Source organism: Sus scrofa, chromosome 7, assembly GCF_054392235.1.
Source record: "Sus scrofa isolate SSC_HxYL_T2T_F1_AM1 chromosome 7, Sscrofa_HxYL_maternal_Yorkshire_Landrace_v2.0, whole genome shotgun sequence".
NCBI classification, from domain to species: Eukaryota; Metazoa; Chordata; class Mammalia; order Artiodactyla; family Suidae; genus Sus; species Sus scrofa.
In genome coordinates this window covers 85,413,610-85,436,516 of record NC_139389.1, presented here as the reverse complement: position 1 = coordinate 85,436,516, position 22,907 = coordinate 85,413,610, and the positions used below count along the sequence as shown (strand labels likewise).

At 40.3% G+C, this 22,907-nt stretch overlaps 2 protein-coding genes and 1 pseudogene across 20 annotated transcripts in view; all 3 read left to right on the top strand.

The window, feature by feature from the left end:
- LOC102166266 (uncharacterized) overlaps window positions 1-22,907 on the top strand; it is a 565,109-nt gene that overhangs the window by 124,956 nt on the left and 417,246 nt on the right.
- LOC102160313 (T cell receptor delta constant) overlaps window positions 1-22,907 on the top strand; it is a 660,440-nt gene that overhangs the window by 303,430 nt on the left and 334,103 nt on the right. The gene's annotated exons all lie outside the window — the stretch shown is intronic.
- LOC110255269 (T cell receptor delta variable 1 pseudogene) lies at window positions 4,801-5,534 on the top strand (annotated as a pseudogene). Its single transcript, XR_014811456.1, has 2 exons — window positions 4,801-4,917; window positions 5,128-5,534. The product of XR_014811456.1 is annotated as a T cell receptor delta variable 1 pseudogene (transcript).

Genomic DNA, 22,907 nt, shown 5'->3' with positions numbered 1-22,907 from the left:
TTGCTGTGGCGTAAGCCAGCAGCTACAGCTCCGATTTTACTCCTAGCCAGGAAACTTCGTGTGCCACAGGTACGGATCTTGGGGAAAAAAAAAAAAATGGATTGGAGACTTGAATGTAAGTCCTAAAGCAGTAAAACTCCTAGAAAAAAACAGGGGATAAGTTTATTGACATCATTTTTGGCAATAATGTTTTGCATTTAACACCAAAAGCAGTGGCAACAAAAGTAAAAATAAAGTGAAATTATATCAAGCTAAAAAGTTTCTGTGCAGCAAAAGAAAACATCAACAAAACAAAAAGGAAACCTACAGAATGGGAGAAAATTTATATCTGATAATGTGTTAATATCCAAAATATATAAAGAAGTAATATAACCAATAGAAGAAACAATCTGATTAAAAAACAGACAGGGGATCTGAAGAAACATTTTTCCAGAGAAGACATACAAATGGCCAACAGGTGAATTAGAAGATGCTCAGCATCACTAATCATCAGAAAAATGCAAATGAAAACCAAAGTGAGCTTATATCTGTCAGAATGGCTATTATCAAAAAGATAAGAAATAAAAAATATTGGCAAGAATGTAGGAAAAAAAGGGAACCCTGTGCTGTTGGTGGAAATGTAAGTTGGTGCCACCTCTAGGTAAACAGTATGGAGGTTTCTCAAAAAATTAAAACTAGAATGACTATACGATCCAGCATTTCTACCTCTGGGTATATATCTGAAGGAAATAAAATCACTATCTTAAAAAGATATCTGTACCCCCACGTTCATTGCTTCTCATCTACAATAGCCAATACTTGGAAACAACCTAAGTGTCCATTGACAGATGGATGGATAAAGAAACAGTGGTGAAAAAGAAATAAATCTTGCCACTTACCAGCATGGATGAACTTTGAGGGCATAATGCCAAGTGAAGTAAGTCAGAGAGACAAAATAAAATACTTTGAAATCACTTAAATGTGGCATCTAAAACACAAGAGTGAACGCACCTGCACGCACACACATACATACACACACATACACAAGAACTCATAGATACAGATTGGTGATTGTCAGGGTGGTGGGGATGCGTGAATGGGTTCAAAGTGTACAAACTTCCAGTTGTAAGGTAATAAGTTCTGGAGTTGCAAGGTACAGCATGATGACTATAGTTTAAAAAATTTTTTTCAAATGAGTCACTATGTGAACTCTCCTCGCTCTTGGAGTTGGTTTTCCTTTTTTTTTTTTTTCCCTAGTAGTTTGAACAGTTTAATAACAAATTTGGAAGAGAATGTATATCTGATTAGAGTAGATTTCATTGGAATGAAATAGACGATATTAAAATAGGATATAGTGCCCAGATTGGAATGCATGGTCAGCATCTTTAGAAAACAGTCATCAAGGATGTAAGAGGGAGGGACGATAGAGAAGACCCAGGAACCTCAATAGTGATTCTTTGCCTCCTATGACATGTGAGTTTGGGGATTTCCATCAAGGAACCAAGGAGAGTCTGAGGACTATCTACTGTAGAATAACTTAATTATTCTCATTTGGGTTTTAGGGGTTTTGTTTGTTTTGTTTTTTGGTTTTTAGGGCTACACCCGGGTATATGGAGGTTCCCAGGCTAGGGGTTGAATCAGAGCTGCAGCAGCCGGCTGACACCACAGCCACAGCAATGTGGGATCTGACCTACACCACAGCTCACGGCAATGCCAGATTCTTAATCTACTGAGGGAAGCCAGGGATCGAACCCACAACTTCATGGATCTTAGTCAGATTCCACTAGTTGTTAACCATTGAGCCACGAAGGGAACTCCAATTTAGGTTTCTTTCTTTCTTTCTTTTCTTTTTTTTTTTTTTTTTTGTCTTTTTGCCATTTTTCTTGGGCTGCTCCTGCGGCATATGGAGGTTTCCAGGCTAGGGGTCTAATTGGAGCTGCAGCTGCCAGCCTACAGCTCACGGCAATGCTGGATCGTTAACCCACTGAGCAAGGGCAGGGATCGAACCCGCAACCTCATGGTTCCTAGTCGGATTCGTTAACCACTGCGCCACGATGGGAATTCCCAATTTGGGTTTCTTTATGAGGTGCTCAAACAAAAAGAAAATGCTTAAAATTTGATAATTTGACATAAAGGACTTCATTAGGTGAAATTTCAGGATATAATCGAAGACTCTTCATTCCTTCATGTCAAGAATACGAAATGTTTTTATTTTGGAAAACATTTATACTGTTAATTCTTTTTAATGTTTTCACTGATTAAAGAGCAGGTTAGGAGGGGTTTGTCACTAAAATAAGAATTGTAAAGTTTCACCAAGTAATATACATGCACTCATGACAACAACATGGCCAAATGTCTGACGAAAAGTCCCACGGATTCTTGCTTCCTACAACTGCTAATAAGTTAAGGGTAGAGTGACATCGTAAATGAATATGACTTCACTGCCATTACCATGTGGTGTTGCAATACACAACTGGAGAGATTACAGAATTCAGAAGCCTATTTTGTTAGCATTTGCCTGAGCGATATTTGCTGTTGTGAAGCTACCAGTTCCCATGCTCTGGTGGGTAAGTAGGAAGGAAGAGAGGTGATAGCTTTTTGTTTGGCTTTGGCAGGGAAGCCAAGAAACAGCATATTTCACCTTAGAATGGAAATGGGAGGTAAGAGGACAATCAGAGCATGAATGAATATTTGCAATCACAGCATGATTCCTAATGACTTTGTTCCAGATAAGCCCCTCAGATTTTATCACAGATTAGTTTACTAAATTTGGAAATTTTAAGTAATGAATCTCCTTCTCACAGGTTCCTTTAATATTAAGCTCTGCCTTGTCCTTTACCAGACATAGTCACTTATCATTATGTCACAAGGAAAGGAAAAACACTGTTTAGGACAGGCCAAATTTCCCAACCTGTGTGTCATAACAAACTCAGGCTCAATTCAGCCAGAAAATGCATTTCAGAGATGCTGTTATAATGCAGCTGAGAGTCATTGCAGCCTGACTCTCAGGAACTCAGAGCAGGGTCCTTTCAACAAGGGTAAAACGTTACCATCATGCTGTTCTCCAGGATGCTCCCCAGGCTGCTGTGGGCATTCATGGTCTCCTCTGCTTAATTACAAAGAATTGCAAACCAAGGCATTTGTTAGCACTCAGAGGTGAAATGGGACAGAGGAAATATTTCAACAAAATATCAACTTTCCTCTCTGCATCACTCATTAGTGAGTCATTTTGACCTTAAAATCAAAGGACTGGCTGTTTTAGGGACCTGGTCTATACTTTCTTTTCCAGTTGTCTATTTGCCTCGTTCTTTTACATTAATTCATCCATTAAAACAATGAAATCAGGAGTTCCCGTCATGGCTCAGGGGAAATGAATCTGATTAGTATTTATGAAGATGCAGGTTAGATCTCTGGGTTCGTTCAGTGGGTGAAGGATTCAGGGTTGCCATGAGCTGTGGTGTAGGTAAAAGACAAGGCTTGGATTTGGCGTTGCTGTGGCTGTGGTGTAGGCCAGAGGCTACAGCTCCAATTCAATCACCAGCCTGGGAACCTCCATATGCCAAGGGTGCAGCCCTAAAAAGACAAAAAAAAAGAGAAAGAAAATGGAAGATTGACAGCTACAACCCACATGATCGTGTATCAGTCTACAAAACTTCAGTTCTGAATTTCTGTGTGTTGACACGTATTGAGAGTTTGCAGCCTATAGGTATCATGTTTTGTAGGAGTGCACTGTGGCACTGTGTCACACAAAGATCTGGCCTCCTCGTCTTGACGTTATTTTCAAAGAGAAAAATAATGAACCACTAACAAGTGATACTGAATACTTTGGACCAAAGGGATAGAAAATTGACATGAGGACAATTCTAAGACACATGATCTAATAAGTGCAATTCTACTTGTAGAGGCAACTGGACCGAATATACTGATCCCCTTCAAAGTGTCAGATTTCATAAGAAAAATATTTTATTCCTGTAATAATTTAATAAAAGCACAAGCAACTGAATAGATTCTGAAAGTCAGAAGGACTGATTTTTAAAGATAAAATAACTTAATTTATTGACAAACCTAAGTATAGCCCTAGAAAAGAAAAAAAAGAGAGAGATACATTAATTATTTTGAATAAGATTGCCTTTCACCAAGAAAGCTGAACATCTGTAAGTTTTAACAAAGAGTCATTAGATTCTGGATAGAAAAAAGTAAGTACAGGTTAAATGAATAATCAGTAAGTAGATTACAAAGAGAGTTTATAGTCTATATTTAATCTGTTTTCAAAAGCCAGGGAGTTCCATTTGTGGTACAGAGGAAACGAATCCAACCAGTATCCATGAGGATGCAGGTTACATCCCTGGCCTCACTCAGTGGGTCGGGGATCTGGCATTGCCTTGAGCTGTGCTATAGGTCACAGACGTGGCTTGGATCTGGCGTTGCTGTGGCTGTGGCATAGGCCGGCAACTGCAGCTCCAATTCAACCCCTAGCCTGGGAACTTCCATATGCCACTGGTGCAGCCCTAAAAAGCAGGAAAAAAATAAAAAGCTAGCAAATTTTTTCTGCTGAGTAATTATCAAGGTATGTCAGCTTGTTTAGTCTTCAGTTTCTCTCAGCTCAAATCACTAATACCAAGTGCTTTTCCCATGCCCCTTTTCAGGACCTGCCTAACATAATGACCTGGGAAAGACAAGTAGACAAAGTAAAGGTTTGTGGGGAGCCAGACTTTTTCTCATCTGTGCATAGAACACGTGGTCTATGAACATAACAAGCCCTGCTTCCTGTCTGGGGGAGTCACACAGGAACCCAGGGACTGTGTATATGAGCTGCCAGGCACTCCAAGACACTGAACGCTCAGCCTGAGGCACAACGAAACACACTTGTGCAGGGGAATCCGTGCCACATGCCGCTCTCCAGCCTGCTCTGGCTCTTCCTGGCCTCCGTCTTCTCTGGTAGGGATGGTCCCACACATGGTGGGAAGGTTCAGGGGGAAAGGACTGCACACAGGCCCGGGTGCTTCACATGGACTCGGGGAGGAAGGGGGATGGCCGGAAAGCAGGCATATTATGATTTCAACTGGGCTTGTCTTTGGGTCCCAAGGTAGTCTAATTCCTCCATTATTTTATTCACTGTTTTTCTCTGTTTTCTGATTTTTCCTGTAGGATCCGGTGTGGCCCAGAAAGTTACTCAAGACCAGCCAGTTGTATCTAGGCAAGTTGGAGAGGAAGGCACCTTAAACTGTCGCTATGAAACAAGTTGGAATGAATACACTATTTTTTGGTATAAACAGCCTCCCAGTGGAGAGATGATTTTCCTTATTTATCAGTATTCTGCTAGCCGAAATGCAAAAGATGGCCGCTATTTTATAAACTTCCAGAAAGAAGAAAAATCCCTCAGCCTCACCATTTCAGCCTTACAGCTGCAAGATTCTGCAACGTACTTCTGTGCTCTCCGGGAGCTCACAGTGCCTGAAACAATAGGAAAGGCTGAACAAAAACCCCAGAGCTTGATAGGAGAGAGCCCCCCCTGCTGCAGGACCCAAGCTGAAATGCACACCTGCAAACCCTAGACAAGAAATGGTTGTGCTGTGGCTGCTTCATCTGTGGTCTGAATGAGAAGATTTCATTCTAAATAAAAGTTCCTTCTCTGTCATTTGGAAGCAGGTGTCCTGAGTAACTTTCTACTAATACATTCTCAGTCTTGAATTCTCCACTTTAAATAAATCATTCAGAACAAATATAAACTTATCCAAAGTTGAAACCTTGCCCCTTAATAATTTAAAGGGACAGTTTGACTCAAATATGCTCACAATTCAAATTTGGACCTAGTTATCAGAAATTGTCATGAAAATCATTTTCTTAGTCCTTTCCTCTAAACTTTGTGTCAGTTAGATTACAATCAGAGAAGCAGAACTGCAAGAAATGTAGAAGAATTTAGTTATAAGGATTAGAACTCATGCAATGGCTAGAGCTGGTAGAGGAATCTAATCAAAGATATTATCTTTCTTCTGGTATTGTGCCTGAATTTACTGTAAATCAACTAGAATAGCATTTGTGAGGGAAAGCTGGATGTGGACAAAAGTAGGACCTACCAGAACCATGAGAATAATTGAAACCCACAAAAACATAATAATACTTGTCTCTTTCTCACCTCCTTCAGTCTCACAGTAGTGGGTGATCTTCAGGAAAAGTGGATGTCATTTGCCATCATGCTACATGCATACTTGATCCAAGACAAAGAGAAGATGAGGAAGAGATCTGGTAGGAAGTAGAGGAATTGTGGGTTAACAATAAGATGAGTTAGCTGATAGCCAGAAAATGTGTAAATTGCCTCAGTGCCTTCACCAACCAGCGGAACATAAAAAATATGGCTAACTTTCCAAATCTTCACAAATCTCTTTTGTGGTCAGCCCTATACCAGAACAAGACAGGTAAGCTAATTCTGGGAAAGATATTTTCAGATTTAAATTGGGACAGTACAAGTAGCAAACTACTATAGTATCCTCCTTGTTAGCAAGGCATCGATCAGTGCCTCTTTTCACAACAGTTTTCAAATAAAGACAACAGCAAAACTAAGCTTCCTGCTAATATGATGCAACAATGTGTTATTCCACCACACAAGCTAGCTCTCTCCAGCAAAGAGTATACCAAGTTGATTTAACCATTTTGGGGTGAAGTCCTTTCCTCTTCTAGCTAAGTCACACTCTCCCAGTGAATCCTGTATCTTCACTACTGAGATACAATGAGATATATGATTGACTTATATTAGCATATCTTATGTTAACTACAGCCTGGCAAACAGGAGAGGGGAGTTAAAATTGGTCAATGTGTATATAAATATATTTATATCAATGTGAAAAAGAAATTTTAAGCTATTCTAGTTCTTGTTTCTACAAATGGCCATGTGATTATAGCTGATATTTATAACTACCTCTTTTGTTATCCATTCCACGACCTCTTTGCTCATCGCAAGCACTTCCACTCACTGCTATACTTGACTTTGTGTAAAACAAGCTCCTAATTCAGGAAAAATCTATGTGAAATGCCATGAAGTTGAATAAGGAATTCTGTAAGTACACATACTACTGTGTTTTTGGCAGAAATTTGCAAGGCATTAAAGGCAAATTCAAGGTTGTATTTAATTGGAAATAATTTTGCCAATGCCAATAACATAGATATATTCTATCCTGGGAAACATCATTAAGAATAATACTTGACTTCACATCGGAAGCAATAGGGTCACCAATGGAAAGCGTTTTTACAGTTGTAATAGGAAACAAGTAAAATCTTCAGGCTAGCATCTTATGAATATGAAAGTATATTTTTTTAATTGTTAGAAATCAGTGCTAAGAGGTTGGAAAGTCAAAGCACAGACTGGCAAATTATATTTGCATTGTGTACTTCTGAAAAATATATTCAAATCCAGAATATATAAAAAGGTCATATAAATCAATAAGAAAAAATTAATAAGAACAGCAAAATCTTAGAGATCCAACTCAGATATATGACATCCAATAATAAATGCACAAAAACTCTTTTTTTTTTTTTTTTTTGCTTTTGAGGGCCACGATTGTGGCATATGGAAGTTCCCAGGCTAGGGGTCAAATCAGAGGTGCAGCTGCTGGCCTACACCACAACCGTAGCAATGCAGGATCCCGAACCCACTAAGCAAGGCCAGGGATAGAACCCACAGCCTCATGGATATTAATGGTTTCATAACCTGCTGAGCCACAATGGGAACTCCCCAAAATTCTTAATATTATTATTCATTAGATAAATGAAAATAAAAGCCTCATCTGAGTGTTCCATTGATGTCTTTCAGCACCCTGAGTGTATCAGTGTACTAGGAAACTAGGATCCCAAGAGGATAAAGGAAAATAATGACTGTCCCCATGAAAATAAGTGATGAGGTAAATTTCCTAGACGTTTTCACCATTGACCTGATGTGGAGAAAAGAAAAAGCAGTAACAAGTCACAGACCTAGACATTGAAGGAAAGGTAGCTTTTATAAATAAATAAATAAATAACTGTTGGTATTTATTGAGCTTTCTATATGTCAGGCACTGTAGTATGCATTTCAGATTCATCATCTAATTTAAATATCACAAGCCCTGTAACATAGGTTTTATTGTTCCTTTTTTTGTTGTTGTCTTTTTGCCTTTTCTAGGGCCACTCCTGCGGCATATGGAGGTTCCCAGGCTAGGGGTTAATCAGAGCTGTAGCTACTGGCCTACACCAGAGCCACAGCAACGCGGGATCCGAGCCGCGTCTGCGACCTACACCACAGCTCACGGCAACACCGGATCCTTAACCCACTGAGGAAGGCCAGGGACCGAACCCGCAACCTCATGGTTCCTAGTCACAATGGGAGCTCTCTGTTCCAATTTTTTTTTTTTTTTAATCTTCAGGAAAGGAGATAAATTTCCTAGCTCTGAAAAGCATTTCTAAATTTTATTGCCAGTCAAAGGGTATCATATTAGGGGTCTCCTTAAGAGCAATGTTCGGGAGTTCCCGTCGTGGCGCAGTGGTTAACGAATCCGACTAGGAACCATGAGGTTGCGGGTTCGGTCCCTGCCCTTGCTCACAGTGGGTTAACGATCCGGCGTTGCCGTGAGCTGTGGTGTAGGTTGCAGATGCGGCTTGGATCCCGCGTTGCTGTGGCTCTGGCGTAGGCCGGTGGCTACATCTCCGATTCAACCCCTAGCCTGGGAACCTCCATGTGCCGTGGAAGCGGCCCAAGAGATAGCAACAACAACAAAAGACAAAAAGACAAAAAAAAAAAAAAAAAAAGAGCAATGTTCGGACTATGAAGAAAGAATTGGCCCCAGAACAGGGTGGCTGGATGTCTCGGTGATGGTGACGTTACTTGCTTAAACTGGAACCTAAAGGAAACTAGAAAAGAAGATGCCAATCCTAGGCACAAATTACTCCAGGATTAGTAAAACGAGGAAATCATCTGCTAACCAGTTAACACAGTTGAATGCTTTAGTTAGTTTCTTACACAATAGTGTGCTGGGAAAAATAAGTCGCTACAGGGAAAGATGAGATATCATTCCTTAAACTCTCCAAGAATGTTTCAATATCAACATCAAGACCTGTGCCCTTGGTCTTTGCACTCTCTACTGTAATGCTATTCCCCCAAATATCTACATGGCGAACCTCTGAATTCCTTTGTCTTTACTCAAATGTCACCCCATTCTGAATGCTTTATCTAAATCTTTCTATTTTCCCTCCTTGAGAATCAGGCTCTACATTGCCTGCAGTGTGAATGAAAGCTGAGACACTGCCACCTAATGTCCTGCTAAAGTATTTTGGGAGGCTTACGCTGACATCCCTCTGGTGATCATGGATTAAAGGTGAAGCCTAGTCACAATAGGAGGTACCATTGCTGAACCAGTCGTTAAACTTCCCAATGCAGGGTCATGAGAGAGAGGATTCAGGAGGACTGGCTTTTTTTTTTTCCCCATCTTTTGCCTGCCAGATGTGAAACTGATTGACTTCAAATGGCAAATATAATACACAGGATGACTTTAGCTGGAGGGTAATAGGCTACCTTGGACAGAAAGCTAATAATCCTTGCACAAGATGGGAGTTTTTTCTGGTAAGTAAAATTGTGTTTACTGTTCTGTCCTTTCTTTTCTTTCTTTCTTTCTTTTTCTTTTTTTTTTTCAGGGCCACACCTGTGGCAGAGCTACAGCTGCTAGCCTACAGCACAGCCATAGCAATGCCAGATCCAAGCCATGTCTGCAACCTACACCACCAGTCGCAGCAACACCGGATCCTTAACCCACTGAGCTAATCCAGGGATCAAACCTACATCCTCATGGATACTAGCTGGGTTTGTTTCCACTGAGTCACAACGGGAACTCCAAATCTATCCTTTCTGGTAGTGTAGAAATATCCTAAGCAAGAGTCACTAATGGGAAAAAAGTAAACATTCATAGCAAATGCTGCTTGGTATACTCAGTCCATATTTTGATATGCCACTTAATCTCTCAATATAACACCTTAATTAACCGACTTCCCATTAACAAGATAGACCTTGAATACTTATGATAATACATGAAATCTGCTATATAAACTGCTAAATGCACCTCAGAAAAATATTGAGCTTTATTTTGTGGACAGATTCCTCTGGAAATTTAGATTCTGTCTCCCAACACTCCCTTGACACCCCTGCCAAGACTTTATACACTGCTGCTGATGATTGAGAGCCTAAGCTAGGGAAGGTTTTGTGGTAGGTGATTTGCATGTCTTTTCTCACTCATTCCTTACTGGAATCCTTCAAGGTTAGGTCCATTCTCCTTAATAGCTTTTAGGCTTCAGTTTCTTCATATCTACACTGTGGATATTGGTTGTATCTGTCAGGCAGGGTTCTTATGAGAAGTGAATGAGATGATGAATGCCAATACTGAGCCCAGCACCCAGCAGAAAGATCCTGGCTACTTAGAGAAAGGAAACTGGACATGAAAGAGACTCAGTACCCTTGCCTGAGTAAGTAGCCTTCCCTCCATAGCCTATTTAGAGCTGATGCCTTTCCTCACCTCAGGAATAACTCTCCAGCTCAACACAATACTGTATTGTCTTAAAATGCTTATCACTATTTAAAATTATCTTTTTTTAGAAAAAAAAAAACAAAAAAAAAACATGGGTTAAGGATCTGGGATTGCCATGAGCCTTGGTATAAGTCATAGACGTGGCTCAGATCCCACATTGCTGTGGCTGTGGTATAGGCCAGTGGCTGTACTCTGATTGGACCCCCTAGCCTGGGAACCTCCATATGCTGTGGGTACAGCCCTAAAAAGACAAAAGACAAAACAAACAAACAAACAACCTGTGTATTTAATTCCCCCCTCTAGTGCACTGTTGGCCTTTTTTTATCCTCTTCAGTACTGCATCCTCCATGACTGAACAATGCTTAGCACACAGGAGGCCCAGTCAAGGTATATATAAGTAGAACCTATGGGGTCTTCAGAGAACAGACACCCCCCCCCCCCATTGTCCTCTGTCTGCCTCTTATGTGTAGAAAAACTTGAGCTTCCTAGGCTTCCCTGAGTCCCCAAAATAAATGCAATCAGAAAAGTGAGAAAATGTAGAGAGAAAGGAAAACAGTCAAGCAAGATGAAATAATAATAGTTTAGCCATTAAATAAAGTCAAGGATTTTTAGTTCTTCCTCAAGAGCTATAGATGATTTTCTGAGCCAGTTCCCTTGATTTGTTCTGCAGGTGCTGAAACCCCCACCAGGTTAAACATATGTTAACCATATGCTGCCCACAAGCATGTTGACCCCAGACTGCTTGGAACCAGAAGGTTGGTGATGTTGACTCTTGACAACCTCACCACTCACCAATCAAAAGAGTGTCCACAAGTTGATCAGGCACCTGACAACCCCCCCCCTCACCCTGTGTTTTATCTTATTTTACTTTAGTCTTTTTAGGGCTGCACCCGCAGCAAATGGAAATTCCCAGGCTAGGAGCCAAATCAGAGCTACAGCTGCTGGCCTACACCACAGTCACCTCAATGCAGGATCCGGGCCACATCTGCAACCTACACCATAGCTCATGGCAACACTGGATCCCCGACCCATTGGGTGAGGCCAGGGATTGAACCCACATCCTCGTGGATACTAGTCGGGTTCATTTCTGCTGTGCCACAGTGGAAATTCCCCTACAAGCAACCTCGGATTGTTTATATTTACGGAAGTATACTTTTAGATTGGTCTTTATTTTGGAATATTCTGGAATATTCATGCATGCAAACATATGCATTTTTTAAATCAATCAGCAAATGTTTGAGTATCCATAATTTACCAGGTATCCAAGTATTTTCCAAGAACCTGCTGAAGAATAGACATGTACTTGTTGAGGGCATACCACATATCTTAGACTTTAATCGTGATACCAAACAGACAGTATTCCTTATTTTCATAGATCCTACATTCTGAAGCATCATTGTCCAATAGAACTTTCTGAAATGGTGGAAATATTCTATATTTGCATGTCCAATAACTACTAGACAGATGAGAATACTGACCACTTGAAATGTGGTTAGTATGACTGAGAAACTAAAATTCTATTTGAATTTATTTTAATTAATTTTAAGTAGACTCATGTAGTTAGAAGCCATCACACAGGACAGCTCAGTTCTTGAAGATGATACAGTACCTACCCTCAAGGTACATGAGGCCAGCCCCCACAGTTAGTGGGTCATTCTTAGGCTAAGTGCTCTGATAAATGAGAACTTCTGAAATCCTGTGGAGTCACACCAAAGTATTCCATCCAAGAGTTTTGTTTAAGGAAGTCTTAGAGAAACGCACCTGATAAATAAGACTTTCTGTCAAATTATGTTGATTTTTAAAAATCCCTACTATGTGGAAAAGTAACATAGTGAGACAGTAAATATGAGCTCAAAATTGAACAATTTACAACCTGGATAATCTGAATGACAGCAGAGAAATAGGACATTTTGTCTTTCATTTTGAGATCATAGGTCATCTAACAATAAATTATGAGCCTCTTCCATGTTTACTAAAATGTCTGTGACCTAGTACATTCCGTTAGTACATGCAGAGACACATACACTACACGAATTGAATAAATTGGAATGACAATGGAAATTTGTATTTCTTTATGATGCCCTAGTTTTAAAAATCCAAGAATCCATTTTAAAAGTCAAATTTTTCCTTCCCCCAAAAAACATTAGCATGAGTAGACTCTTTCTTTCCAAGCCTTGACAAAACACACTGAACAACTTGAACTCAAAAACAGTGTATAGGAGTTCCTGTCGTGGCGCAGTGGTTAACGAATCCGACTAGGAACCATGAGGTTGCGGGTTCGGTCCCTGCCCTTGCTCAGTGTGTTAACGATCCGGCGTTGCCGTGAGCTGTGGTGTAGGTTGCAGACGCGGCTCGGATCCCGCGTTGCTGTGGCTCTGGCGTAGGCCGGTGGCTACATCTCCGATTCAACCCCTAGCCTGGGAACCTCCATATGCCGCGGAAGCGGCCCAAGAGATAGCAACAACAAACAACATCAACAAAAAGACAAAAAGACAAAAAAAAAAAAAAAACAAAAAAAACAAAAAAAAAACAGTGTATAAGGAATTGGTTATAAAATCAGCAGCAATTTTTGATCCAGCCACGGGGGGGCAGCACCTGCAAACATAGACACCTTCCCCGCCCTTTTGAAGATGGGTGAGTGAAAGAGTGGTGAGTCTGATTGGCTGCCTTAAATTGCAGTCACTCCTTTCGCATTTCTTTCCAAAAAGCAGTGTTAGACCACAAGGGTTTCTCTGAGTCTAGAAGAAGTTTATACAAAGGAAATCCACTAGACACGAAGTCAGTTTCAGCAACTCTTTTCTGAAAAAGAAGAGGAAGATGCTACTCATAATACCTGTGTTGATCTTATGGATGCAACACATAAGATCCCGTGAGTCTGGGGTTTCCCTGATTACTTCCAGACACCTCAACACAGTGGAATATCATTTGCAGGCAACTGTAGGAATGAGATTGTCTGGTTGATGGCAAAGAATTTGGGGAATAAAAAAACTAAAAAGGGTGTTGGGGAGGGAGACAAGGAAAGAAGGGGGACATACACAAGAAAAATGAGAGAGACCATAGTAGCTGAGAGGATAGACATCTAAGCGGACTTTCTCTGATGCCTCCCACTGTTTCTCTCAACAGAAGTGGACGGACAGCAGATAAACCAAATTCCTAAATTCTCGCTCCTACAAGAAGGAGAGAACTTCACCACATACTGCAATTCCTCAAGCACTTTAAACAGATTTCAGTGGTATAAGCAGAGGCCTGGGGGGAGTCCCGTCTTCTTGATGTTGTTGACTAAGCCAGGAGAAGTGAAGAAGCTGAACAGATTGACTGCTTGGTTTGGAGACACTAAAAAGGACAGCTCCCTGCACATCACGGCCGCCCAGTCTGCAGATGCAGGAACCTACTTCTGCATGGAGGCACAGTGCTCTGGGAGCACCTGCTGCCTGTCCCCAAACCTCACTGTGGACCCCAGGTGCAGCTCCTCCTCATCTCTCCTCAGAGCAGGAGCCAGAGGAAGCTGAAGTCACAATGTCTATGAAGAAACTGAACTTTTATATTAAAAAATCCGCAGGCTCAGGTAGTCTTAGAGGATTTTACCAAAGATTGAAGAAGAACTAACATGAATTCTACAAATTTCTTCTAGAAGATAGAGAAAAGAAAATAATTCCTCACTCATTTTACGAAGCTAGTATTACCTTGGTACTAAAATCATAAAAAGATCATAAAAAGAGAGAAAACTCCAGAGAAACATTTCTCGTTAATATGGATGAAAATTTCTTAATAAAATATTAGCAAGTAGAATTCAATCATTACATAAAAATAATAATATACAAAACACAAGTGGATTTTTTCAGGAGTGCAAGACTACCTCAATGTTTGAAAATCAGTTGATAGAATCCACCATATTATCAGACTAAAAAGAATCACGTGATATATTAATCTTTCCAGAAAAAGCATTTGCCAAAATTCAACAGTCACCTATGGTGAAAACTCTGAGAAACAGAGGAATAGTGTGGAATTTTCTCAACAGCTAATAGTATGTTTACTTGTGAAGCACTTCCTACGTTTCCCTAAGATTGGAACAAAATAAAAATATTCAGTCTCATCACTCTCGTTCAACATAGTGCTAGACACCCAGCCAGGGCAACAAAGCCATGTAAGGTAGAAACAACCATATAAACCAGAAAAGAGAAGATAAAACTGCTGCTATTTACAGATGACAAAATTGTCCACTTAGAAAATCCCAAGGAATATATTTTAAAAACCCCTCCAAGAACTATTAAGTGGGTTCAGCAAGGTTGCAGGATAAAAGGTAAATGCACACATACACACACACACACACACACACAAATGTATTTCTATATGCAAGCAGTGAACATGTGGACACAAATTAAAAATATAATACCATTTACAATGGCTCAGAAAAGACCCCAAATCCTTAGGTGTAAATGTAACAAACCAAATATAGACCTTTCATACTGAAAACTACAAAAACTCTGACAAAAGAAATCAATGAAGACAAAGGAAGAGACATCCTGTGTTTGCAAAATGGGAGGCTCAGATTAGTAAACATGTCATTTCTCTCCATGCTGATATATACATTTTAGAAAGTTCTTTTTTTTTTTTTTGTCTTTTTTGTTGTTGTTATTGTTGCTGTTGCTATTTCTTGGGCCGCTCCCGCGGCATATGGAGGTTCCCAGGCTAGGGGTTGAATCGGAGATGTAGCCACCGGCCTACGCCAGAGCCACAGCAACATGGGATCCGAGCCGCGTCTGCAACCTACACCACAGCTCACGGCAACGCCGGATGGTTAACCCACTGTGAGCAAGGGCAGGGACAGAACCCGCAACCTCATGGTTCCTAGTCGGATTCCTTAACCACTGCACCACGACGGGAACTCCACATTTTAGAAAGTTCTTGCTAAGCTTCATGAAGGATGTTTTTTATAAATCCAGGCAAGAGTATTCTAACACTTTTATGAAAAGCAGCAATACTAGCATAGCTAAAATAATCTTGAAAAAGAAGAAGAAAGTGAGAGCAATCAATCTATCTGATTTCAAACTACAGTCTTCACGATCATAAGGTATTGGTGTATGGATAGAGCTAAAGATCAATGTAAAAATAACAGAGACCCGTTATAGATCCACACAAATATGCCCAGCTTTTCTTTTCTTTCCTTTCTTTCTTTTTTTTTTTCTTTTTTTTTTTGCAAAATGCCAAAGAAATTGAATGGAAGAAAGATAATCTTTTCAATATATGGTGTTGAAGCAAGTGGACATCTAGGCAAGAAAAATGAACTTTAAGTCTCACGCTTTGTACAAAAATTAATTTAAAATGGATCCCAGGCTTAAATGTAAAATGTTAAACCATAAAACTTTTAGGAAAAAAAGTAGGACAAAGTTTTTGATATATAAGTCTAGGCCAAATGTTCTTAGACTTGAAACCAAGAACACAATCCACAGAAGTTTGTGTTTTTATGATAAATTAGACTTCAAAATTGTTATTTTTTGCCCCACAAAAGACTTTCTTAAGAGGATGAAAAGCCAAGTTACCCACTGTAAAAAAGTATTTGCAAACGACATGTCCCATGAAGACTGATATCTAGAATATGTAAAGAACTCTCGGAGTTCCCGTCGTGGCGCAGTGGTTAACGAATCCGACTAGGAACCATGAGGTTGCGGGTTCGGTCCCTGCCCTTGCTCAGTGTGTTAACGATCCGGCGTTGCCGTGAGCTGTGGTGTAGGTTGCAGACGCGGCTCGGATCCCGCGTTGCTGTGGCTCTGGTGTAGGCCGGTGGCTACAGCTCCGATTAGACCCCTAGCCTGGGAACCTCCATATGCCACAGGAGCGGCCCAAAGAAATAGCAAAAAGACAAAAAAAAAAAAAACTCTCAAAACTAAACAGTAAATAAAACAAGCTTCCTCTTAGACCAGGGGCAAAGAGATATTTTGCTAAAGAAGATGTATAGATGTTAAATAAACACATAGAAATGTTAAATAAACACATAGAAATATAACATCATTAATCATTAGAGAAATGCAAATTAAAACCACAATGAGATAGATATCACTACTTACCTACCAGAATGGCTGAAATAAAAATTTTGACAACTCCATCCTTGCTGCTTTTTTTTTTTTTTTTTTTTACCTTGTCTTTTGTCTTTTCAGGGCTGCACCCGCAGCATATGGAGGTTCCCAGGCTAGGGGTACAACCTACAGCTGCCGGCCTACGCCACAACCACAGCAACGCCAGAACCGAGACCCATCTGTGACCTACACCACAGCTCACAGCAACACTGGATCCTTAACCCACTGAGCGAGGCCAGGGATCGAACCTGCAACTTCATGGTTCCCAGTCAGATTTGTTTCTGCTGAACAACAATGAGAACTCCTTGTCTTTTTTTTTTAATCTGTGAAATGTGTTTTTTTTTTTTGTGGGGTTTTTTGTTTTGTTCAACTATACTCTAGTTTTTGTCTTTCTTTTTGAAATTTCACCCATTCTAGTGTGTGTACAGTGGTATCACACTATGGGTTTACTACATTCTGTTGATGAGTAATGATGTGAACACATTTCCCTAAGCTTATTGGCCAGTTAGATAATTTCTGTTGAGAAGTGTCACTTCCCATCATTTGCACATTTCTTAGGTTGTAGATAACTTGTATAGGAATGTTTATGTACTTTGTATTCAGGCTGTTTGTCAGAAATACGCAGCAAAAATATTTGATCCCAGTCAGTACTTTTCTTCTACCCTCTCAGTAATTAGATGTATTTTGTAAAAAGTGCAATTTATTACTTTTTCTTTAATGGCAAGTACTTTTGGTATACTTTTGAAGAAATCCATGCCCACTCCCAAGGTCATAAACTCTCTTATGTTTCCTCTTTTTAAAATTTTTATTCACTTATTTGCTTTTTAGGGACGCACCAGCAGCATATGGAGATTCCCAGGCTAGGGTCCAATCGGAGCTACAGCTGCCAGCCTACACCACAGCCACAGCAACGCAGGATCCGAGCTGAGTCTTTGAACTACACCACAGCTCATGGCAATGCCAGATCCTTAACCCATTGAGCAAAGCCAGGGATCAAACCAGCAACATCATGGTTCCTAGTCAGATTCATTTCTGCTGTGCCACAAAGGGAACTCCTTATGTATCCTCTTAAAAAGCTTTATAGTTTTACCTGTCACATTTAGGTCTCTTATCCGTCTTGAATTAATTTTTTGGCATGGTATGAAGGAGAGAGAGATCAACGTACTTAAAAAAATACACATAACCAATTGCTCTAATTCCTATCCTAGAAAAACCATCTTTTCCCCCAAGGAATTGCATAGGCACCTTTGGAGAAAAATCAATTGACACCATATGTCTATGGGTCTTTTTTTGGATTTGATTCTATTGATTGATTATTTTGTCCTCACACCAATAGACTACTCAGTCTAAATTACTGAGGCTTCATATAGGTTCTCAAAGCTGGAAATTCAAGTTAAACTTTCTTTTTTTCGTGGTTTTTTTCTAAATCTTTGTACCTCCAAAGAGGTATGGAAACAAATTCTCAACTTCTACTACAAAAGGCTGCTAATAATTTGATTGGGATTGTGATGAATGTACAAACCCATTGGGTACAACTGACATCATAACACATGCAGTCTTCTGATTCATATGCTCTCCTCTTCATCTATGTCGATTCCCTATAACCTCTTTTATTAATGTTAAAATTTTTATTCTAGATGTCTTGCATACTTTGTACTAAATTAACTCCTAGGTTTTTTGTAAATAGCATTTTAATTTCATTTTCCAATGTGCTTGACTAGGATCTAGAAATAAAATTGGTTTTTGTGTTCAGTGACTTTGTGAATTCACCTCTTAGCTCTAGCTCTTGTAGTTTGTTTATAGATTCCTTTGTATTTTCTCCATACACATATATATCACTTTTAAGTAAAAGTGGTTTACTTCTCCTTTTTCAAACTTAATACATTTTATTTCCTTTTCCTGACTTGATACCAGAACTTCCAGTACAACAGTGAGTAGAAGTAGTGATAGTGTAGCTGTCTTACTCATGACCTTAGAGGGAACAACACTGAATTTGGCTATTTTCATGGGTACCCTGTACAAGATCCAAGAATTTCTCTTCTATTTCTGGATTTTTGAAAGTATTCATCATGCAATGGTGTTGGGCTTTCATCAGATTCTCTCACTGTTATAAAAGTAAGTTATATACATTATTTTGGTTTTCACCAAATGAAGGAGGATACCCTCACTTCAGATGGTCCTAGAGATAATAGGGTCTCCTAAAGTCAAGACTCTGAAAAGAGCCAATACACTGGACAAGCATATTTTAAGATTTTCCAGGGGCAATCAGTGTTTTTTGTTTCAGTATAATTTAGAATGACACATTATAATGGCCTCTATTGTCTTCTAAAAATAAAGGCAAACCAACAAACACAAAAGTTGTTCATTAAAGTTGTTACTTCTTACTTTTCTTCTGCCTTTTCTTTTCTTTTTGTCTTTTTTTTTAAAGCTTCCCCAGCAGCGGCATATGGAGGTTCCCAGGCTAGGGGCCAAATGGCCTACGCCAGAGCCACAGCAACACGGGATCTGAGCTGCGTCTGCAACCTACACCACAGCTCAGGACAATGCCAGATCCTTAACCCATTGAAGGAGGCCAGGGATCGAACCTGCATCCTCATGGATGCTACTCAGGTTTGTTAACCACTGAGCCACTACGGGAACTACCTCTTCTGCCTTTTCTAATATAATAATATATTTCTACAACTTTCAGTGTTTATTTTTTCTTATATTTTCAGCAGCAGTGCTTGTTGGTTTGTGCGTTTGTGTGTGTGTGTATGTGAGAGAGAGATATTTGCCAAAGAACAAACAGGCTCTCAATGAATATTTGTTATATGAAAGAAAGAAGATTACTATGGCATTTTTCACACATATATTCAGAGTATTATTTTCCCCATCCTGAGCTTAGGATGTTTATTGTCTATTGCTGAATTTTGCCCTGAAATATAATCCTGTATTTATCCTGTTGGAGTCTTTTGTTTAACAAGTTTTTGATATAATTGTAAGAGTGTATCTAGAACAATTTAAAGAGTTACTCAGCATATCTTCTGTTGATAAATTCATGAACAATGACAATTATTAATAAATGAAACAGATAAATGTGACCATAGTCTGGATCAGCTTCTCTCTCTCTCTCTCTTTTTTTTTTTTTTTTCTTTTTAGGACCACACCTGTGTCATTTGGAGGTTCCCAGGCTAGGGGTTGAATCAGAGCTGTAGCCAAAGGCCTACACCACAGCCACAGCAACACAGCATCCCAGCCTCGTTTGCAACCTACACCGCAGCTCACGGCAACCCCAGATCTGTAACCCACTGAGCGAGGCCAGGAATTGAACCCGCAACCTGATGGTTACTAGTAGGATTCTGTTTCCAATGCGCCACAACATGAAATCCCAACTTCTCTTTTAAACATTGACTTTTGAACACAGACTTTTGAAGTAAACTTTAAATATGGGAAGGTTAGTGAGAGAATAAAAATTAAAGAGAAACCAACAACTGAGAATCATTTGACTGAAATAAAGCAATCAAAAATAATTACAACCTTCTGTGAAGTGTTATAGGATCAAGAAAACTCAGATAAGTAAAGAGTTATTACAACCAAGATATTCATCTGAAAGGTCTTTCAAAAGATTGCTGACTGACTTTTGACCTGGGTTTAGCTCTGCAGTTCATTTATTCAGTCACAAGAGGGAGCTACTTCAACTGGAAAGAGTCTTTTCTCCAGGAAGAGAAGCTTATGTTTTCCATTGACAGTCCACTGAAAAGGAAAAAAATGACATACTTTCTTCCTCTTTAGAAAACTTGTACTTTATAATCCCTTGTTGAGGGTGTGCGGTCAAGGATTCAGAGGCCTTTAGCCCAGTAGTCTGGCCCTCTCCAGGTACCTCCCTAAACATTGCTTTCTTTCTTTCCCTCCCCAGATTATCCCTTACCTTCGCTATTCCTGACGCTCTTTTTTACTTCCCTCCCCTAACTTTTTCTATAACACCCACCCACCACCCCTCATCTCACCTGCTTTGCTTTCCCTTCTGTTTTCTCTCTGCCTCAGCATCCTTGGTGCACAGTACCTACAAGTGTGGGCATAGAGACATGAGGATTAAGGACCACTGTTGAAGAAAGATGAGGTGAACACTGTCCATGTCATCAGTTATCAAGAACAGGTGCGTTAAGAAATGTCCAGCTAGATGGTCGTAGATGCGTGAGTCCAAGGACCTTTACATGAACCCTGAGCTCAGGACATGTAGCTTTTATTCCCAATGCTATTGATTTTTCCTGTACCCCCTGAAGACGTTATTGCTTATTTTGGAATCTCACATACATTTTCTGGAACACGGATGGGAATTTTCCTCTCCTTACAACACAGAACTCAGCGAAGTTTTCCAGAAATACTCAGCACTTTCCAAAATCTTCATGAATCATCAGCCAGTTTCTTCAAGGAACAAATGATGGAACAGTAGTTCTGGACAGACATATCATTGTGACTGGAGTTCCTTATCCAGATTCTGAGTTTAAACTTCACAAATGATGGCAGTGGGCACCCTGTGAGATGGGAATGTCTCATCTTCTTTGGGGGACATGACTAAAATAGGGGAGGAGGACCCAGAAAGGAACTGCACTGTCATTGGCTGAGAAGGTCCTGGCAACAACACAGTGGTAGCTGTGCTGGTTCTAAGTCCTTAGTAGCAGCTGTTGCTTCTATTCTCTGGAACCCCTATAAGCCTAAGATGAAACACAAAGACTGAGCTCTGAGCCCATGATCCTGGTTCATCCTTGAAGTATGAGGCTGGTGACTGGAGTAACTGTGTTTCTGACCTTGGGTGAGTGTTCTTGCCACTTTGAGATGAAGGGACCATGAAGGGTCAAATTCTCTATTTCCCTCCCTGCACTTTATTCAACATTGTACAGATGGAATTAAGAACTCATCTATGGATTTTATAGGGAGCGCAAACTTCTACATACAGGTTAAATCATCCATGATCCCAGAGGAGCTCTTAGCAGTATCCATGTTCAAAGAAATCTCTGGGTGTATTGAGTCAAGGACCCATGGAATAGAGCCTCTGGAGTCTCTAATCCTTGCCATGTATCTTTGGCTGCTATAATGAACAGCAATGACATTTTTGCAGGACATAAATAAAAACACAAGTAGGGGCTATAGGCAGAGAGTTAAGGGGGGGTTATGTCCTTGATCAATAGAATCACACTGATTTGTGATCAGGAGCTAATGGCATTTTCTTGACCCCTTAGGAATTGTGGTTGATGCTAAGACCACTCAACTTAGCTCCATGGACTGTGCTGAAGGAGAAGATGTAAAGCTGTCTTGTAACCACTCTACCGTCAGTGGAAGTGACTATATACTTTGGTATCGGCAAAATCCCAATCAGAGTCCACAGTATATCATTCATGGCTTACAAAACACGGTGACCAACAGCATGGGCTCTCTGACCATAGCTTCAGACAGAAAGTCCAGCACCTTGGTCCTACCCAAGCTTACCCTGAGAGACACAGCTGTGTACTACTGCGCCCTGAGACCCACAGTGAGACAAATGGGGCTGCACCTGTGCAGTATCTCTCCAGTGACAAGGAGGAGAGTTGGGGTGGGGAGATGGAAAGCAGTCACCAAGAGCAAATCTAGAGCCATCCAGAAGGAGAGTCAAAGAGCAAAAATTAATGAGGACAATAAAGGAAAGAGACACTGTGGATAAAGAAAGGAAGAAAGGCAGCATGAAGAGAGAGAGGACAAGGAACTTTGCTGCCTGACATGGCTGAGAATTATGAGGAGTCTAAGAATCACAATTTTAACACAACAATAAAGTGAAGAGGTAGTAATTTATCATGGCTCCCCTCATGTCAATAAAATACTGGTTTTAGTGTGTTTGTCTCAACATAAACATTGAGAAAAATACAAGTAATCTAATTTGTCCCACACGCTTCTTTCGTTTGTACCAGGGTAAGTCCAGACTCTGAAATGCCCCCCCCCCTTTTTTGTCTTTTTACCATTTCTTGGGCCGCTCCCACGGCATATGGAGGTTCCCAGGCTAGGGGTCTAATTGGAGCTGTAGCCACCAGCCTACGCCAGAGCCACAGCAACATGGGATCTGAGCCACGTCTGCAAACTACACCACAGCTCAGGGCAACGCCAGATCCTTAACCCACTGAGCGAGGCCAGGAATCAAACCCGAAACCTCGTGCTTCCTAGTTGGATTTGCTAACCATTGCGCCATGACGGGAACTCCTGAAATGCCCCTTTTTAAAAATAATTGTTCCATTTACCAGAAATGAATTACTTTTCCTCTAAGAAAAATTTGAAATGTTTCTGTTGCTAGTCTGGAATATGCATA